This window comes from Empidonax traillii, unplaced genomic scaffold (genome assembly GCF_003031625.1).
Source record: "Empidonax traillii isolate 1590-97213 ecotype Southwest subspecies unplaced genomic scaffold, ASM303162v1 scaffold6:size4315531, whole genome shotgun sequence".
Lineage (NCBI taxonomy): Eukaryota > Metazoa > Chordata > Aves > Passeriformes > Tyrannidae > Empidonax > Empidonax traillii.
In genome coordinates, this window is record NW_020955199.1 from 2,534,399 (window position 1) to 2,539,963 (window position 5,565).

Genomic DNA, 5,565 nt, shown 5'->3' on the forward strand with positions numbered 1-5,565 from the left:
AATACATACCCAGGACACAGTACTGCCTGTGGCTTTATGCAAATTGCTATTCAAGTTAGCACTTAACTAAAGTATTACCGATGAAGGTAATTTGCTCTGCCAATATTAGTATTTTAGAGTACATTAGTTGGCTCATTATTAGATAACACGATTTTTAGTGTACAGTTTTAATAGTTTAATCAATGTTGTAAACCAGCTTGTGTTATTTAGGATTTGTAGGTCTTGAGTAGTACTTGATTGTATTTACTATAAATGTACATACTTATATACAGATTTAAAAGTGCTATTAATTGTGTGTACGTGTGTGTGTGATATAAACATGGTTTCTATACATAGGGAATTAGCTTTTAAATAGAGAAGGATGAGAAATTAATTTAACAGGCATTATGATATAATAATTTCAGACACAGATGTAATGTCAGTGAAGCCATGATTAGCATGTGAAAATTAAACCTTGAGTGACCTACACCATGGCCCTCAATAAATTAAATTATCAGCATTGCCTTGCTTCATTCTGTATTTTATTTATCTCAAAAAAAATATTACCTTTTGTGCATTTTTCCTTTTTATTAGATTTTTTTTTTCCTACATCCTTAGGCACCTTAGTTTAATAAAACTACTTGATTATTCTGCCATTTTCAAGTCAAAATGTTGGTCCTTACTTTTACATCAAGGTAGATTTTCCTAAAATATTAAATTTTACTTGCATTTCTCGAACAGCAGAGGCTCAAGGACTTATCAAGGTTCATTTTCTCAAAAATTTAAAACATAATGTGCTGCTGCAGGTTTGTTTCTTTACACAGGAAATAAATATTTTGCAATGGGAAATTAAATTTGATCAGGATAGATTTAAAAATATTGAAGACACATGGACAGAAAAATATGACAGGTAGTTTACTTGCACTGTGTTTCTTTGAGTATTTGTTTTCATTTTTAATTGCACTGAATTCTGTGTGTTGTCTTTTTTTGTGTTCCAAACTTGTTTCATGAGGTTTTCTGTGGGATTTGTGCTTTCCTAATTCTCTTTCAAATTTTGGAAGATTCATTTCATTTTCATGCTAGTCACATTTATACTTTTCAGTTAAAACTACTAAAATTGTTATCTTGATTCTTTAGTGTGTCTATAGGCTGGCTTTGCTAGGCTGAGCTTTCATTTTCATCTCATTACATCAGACAGATAGAGACATAATCCTTATTTACCGTAAATGTAAATGAACATAGAAAATAAGGAGGAGGGGCATGTGCACATGGAAATATAATTTCCTGGTTAATCATTGCTTTATTTTCTGGCACTGTTGATTGGAGCATAAGTACAGGTAAAACGGAAGGATTTCGAGAGAGGCTGATCAACTGGTTCTTTGTTTAAATAAGAGTCACTCTGGGTGAACAGCAGGTCTGGTTGGGTAAGAATGTGCCAGAGGCACAAAACTAATAATGTACAACAAACCTTGAAAGTGTGACCAGCAGACTCACACTTTAAAATGTAGAAATTATATCCTTGAAGTCTCACCATCCGAGTTGTTATTATTATTTTCTTTATTATTGATGATGTTCTTATTATTCAGTATAGATTTTTATTTAAAATATTTCAACTTTGAATCCAAGAACAAGCCCAAAGTTTACAAACTTTTCTTTGGTTGACTTAGTTACACTTGTGAAGGTATATCTCCTGAGAAAGCCTTTGGTTTTCCTGACTGAGGAGTTTTCAAGTGTAGCTGCAGTTTGGAACAACAAAATCAGTGTTGACTGTTGAAAGATAGAGACATAATGACAGAAAACCAAAAGCCAGGGGCTCAGCCTGCTTTACAAAATGGTTTTCTCATATCTGAGAGAGCAGGATGAGAACATTGTGTATTTACCTTTGTTTTTTCAAACAAAATAATCCAGACTATTTAGTTATGAGCAAAACTATGCATTTACAGTAGGCTGCATTTATTGACAGCGGAGGAGGTGCATGAAATAAATTGTCATCATCATCATGGCTGGGCTTCATGAACAAAGATTTGAGAAGGACTCTACCCACACTTGCTGCAAGCGCGCTGATGGCTAAAAAGGCCAATGCCAGATAGACAAGTCTGGTTGCAGAGGGCACAACGGGAAGACTCCTTAGGCGGTACTGACAAGACACAGTTCTTTCTGCATTGTCTTTTCTCCTCAAGAATAATTCTACATGTGTTCTCAAAAGAAGCAAAAGCGTTATAAATGGAGTGTTTCCATATCTCCCAACTGGAGGCCAGAGTAGACCAGTGGTGGCGATCGATATGTCCAAGGCTGAGGGATTGTTTCAGGTAGTCCTTGTATCTCCTCTTGGGGGCTCCTCTCATGCAGCAGCCAGTGGCAAGTTCCCCATAGAGCACAGTCTTGGGGAGGTGGTAGTCCTGGAGACGTTCCCTGCCCAGCACAGCTGTGTTCTCAGCAGCATGGCCTCAATGCTCGTGACTGCTGCCTCTCAAGAATAGACACAACAGTCATATAGTCAGTCCAGTGGATGTTTAGGAGTTGTGATGGTTTGGACCTGGCTCCCTGCCAAACGCCCAAACTCACAGTAACAACCCCTTCCCTCTCCCTTCTTCCCTTAGGGCAACAGGAAAAAAGTATAAAAATTGAAGAGCCTGAAATTAAATATATATTTTTACATATATTACAGTTATATACAATTAAAATTCTATGTACACAGTGAAGGGAATCTAAACACCCCCTGAAGGGAAAGAGAAAGGGGGAAAAGGAACACAGAACAGATATACACTATCAAACACAGGAACTAGCAAAATAAGGAACTAGCAAAACAAATCTCACCAAGTCCCTCAGAAAAACAAGATCACCAGACGTGGCCAGCACTCTCCAATCTCCCACGTGGCAGACCAGTGGTCGCTGCAGGCCACAGGCTCTAGATAAGTAAGACCAACACAAGGACCCACTGCTCCTGGACCTCTCCAGAAGAGAGCAAGCAAGGTCTCTAATCTCTCACTTATTTATACCCTGGTTTACATGAAAATAGTATGGAATACTGGGTACACGGTCACTTCCTTGGTTATGAGCTGGTTACCAGGAAAGCTTAGACCAAAACCATCACAGGACTGTACGGAGGCAGCGCTAATGGAAGCGTTCTAAGAGTCGCAAGTGGCGGTGGTAAATGACCCACGATTCAGACCCATATAAAAGAGCAGACAAAGCAATTGCTCTGTTAACTCTGATCTTTGTACTTTTCTTCAGGTGTTTATCACACTAAACTCTTTTATGGAGTTTTCTGAAAGCTCTATATACCTTTGTTAACCTATTGTCTATCTCTTTGTCAATTTTACCATCCAAGGAGATGATGCTTCCCAAATAATTAAACTGCTGGATTGACTTGAGCTCTGATTTGCCAATGATATGGGGATGATGAAAGACTTCCTGAGGTGCAAGTTAGTAGAAAACATCTGTTTTCTTCAAGCTGACTTCCAGCCCAAAAAGCTCAGCAACCTCCATACAGCAGGTGAAAACTGGCAAGGCCACAAGTGTTGATGGAATTCCACCTGAAGTCTGGAAGCACGGAGGCCAAGCACTCAATGCTACATTTCACGAGTTTGTGGTGCGTTGTTGGGAACTAGGTGAATTACCGTTAGATCTTTGGGATGCAGTCATCATTACTCTGTATAAGAAGAAAGGAGATAAATCAGACTGTTCAAATTACTGAGGTATTACTTTGCTCTCCATTGCTGGTAAAATCCTTACAAGAATTCTTTTGAACAGATTAATACCTGCTATTGCAGAAGACCCTCTACCTGAAAGCCAGTGTGGTTTCAGAGCTAATAGGAGCACCACAGACATGGCATAATAAATTGTACTGCTTTGGCATTTAAGTCTTCAGATTGCCACTGCTCTGTTCAAGAGGGAAATGCTAAAATACTTCACGGAAAAACAAATTATCAGTGTATATTGTGTCTGCTCAGGTTGTCAATCCTGAAGGCACAACTGTTCTTGAAAACAGGGTTCAGACTGCAGGAAGTTTACACACCAGAGCTGAGCTGTCACATGTCCAATATCTGTTTGGTTCTTTCAAGGAAGTAGGATATTTCTAGCAAGTGTTTCAGAGGTTCATAATTATCAATTTCTTTGAGTTTCCAATGGGAATAGGGCACCTAAACTCACCTCTTGTTAAACTCTGAAGCTGTTGCCACTGTTGGTTTACACATGAATGATTTTTTTTCGTGTTCCCTTGAACACACTTGGATTAAATTGGCTGTGTGAGGGTGTAGTTTCATGTTTGAACAGCCTGTGGTACCTGAGAAACCTAAGTGTGAGTGTGCAGATTCCTGGTTTTGCTCTCTCATGTGCACCTGGATAACATGGGATGAGCACGTTACACACACTGGTGTAACAACCTGCTGTATTAGCCTGGCTCTGGAGGACTGCCAGGGTGCTTTCTGGCCTCTGTCTACCATATTTACTTCTAACAACATATTACAGATTGCTGGTACAAATATTCTTATGGGAAACTATTATCATTTTATCCATAAAAAATATTACAAGTGAGAAAACTGCTGGAACAATTCTCTATAGATTAAAACTTTTCAAAGCAAATACTCAGCTCCTTTTGCTTTTGATTTTTTTTTCTTCCATCTTTTCAGTAATTGTAATTTTATTTTGCAGAAATATTAGAAATTATGTTTAATAGGATGGAAGTTTTTAACTATCTGAGTGCCCATTTTAAAACTTTTTTTTTACAAGATAATAAAGTCTTTTTTTAACTTCTGCAGAATATACTGTGAAAATGCAGCTTTTAAGGAAGAATTGAAACTGAGGACAGAAGAAGTTAAAACACCTAAAGCTGAAAACGCAAGTAGTCCACCAACAGCTGTTGCTCTTGGTGTACTGTTTCTCAGGAGCAATTAATGATTTAGCTATGAAGGCAGCTTCTTGTGGGGATAACTGCGTTTTTACTGGCAGCTGATATCAGTGGATATGCAGAATCCATTTTTAAACTGGAGAATCAGAGGGCTCAAGTCCCTTCCCCTTATTTTTGTGTCCAAAAAAGCTTTAAAATAATTGATTTATATCATTATTTCCCCAATGTTCTAAAAGAGCAGCTGGCTGACTTGTGAGTGTACATAGAGATGAGAACTCAGACCTGAGGCACAGTAATATGTGAAAAGGTGCCTAAATGGATCATTATTTCTGGGAAAACACAGAAGGAAAAACAACAGGAATATAATTTTCTACCTTGTCTCATCATGTTCCCAAATGCTTGAACTACAGAATGGCTTCCTCTGGGTGCAGTTAAACTCAGAAGTTGAGAAATCAGAACAGCAAATTTTTGTTATCTCTTTCTTTGATTTATTTCATAGTCCTGAATCAGCAGTGCTTGGAATTCCTTGCAATGCTCGATGTGAAACAACAGAAAGTTGTTCAGGAGAACATGTCATTGAATAAAAGCAACATTACTGATTTTACAGGTCTTGAAGTAAGTATGGTTTATGTGTTTTTTAAATTGACTAGGTCAGAGATATGTTTGTATTCAAAACATATAGAGAAAATTTTTTTTTTTTTTTTTTTTTTTTTTTTTTTTTTTTTTTTTTTTTTTTT

At 37.4% G+C, this 5,565-nt stretch overlaps 1 long non-coding RNA gene across 1 annotated transcript; it reads left to right on the forward strand.

The window, feature by feature from the left end:
- Window positions 1–815: 815 nt before the first annotated feature.
- Window positions 816–5,437, forward strand: LOC114055717. Its single transcript, XR_003570808.1, has 3 exons — window positions 816–889; window positions 4,740–4,822; window positions 5,328–5,437. It is a non-coding gene; the product is annotated as an uncharacterized LOC114055717 (long non-coding RNA).
- The last annotated feature ends 128 nt before the right edge of the window (window positions 5,438–5,565 follow it).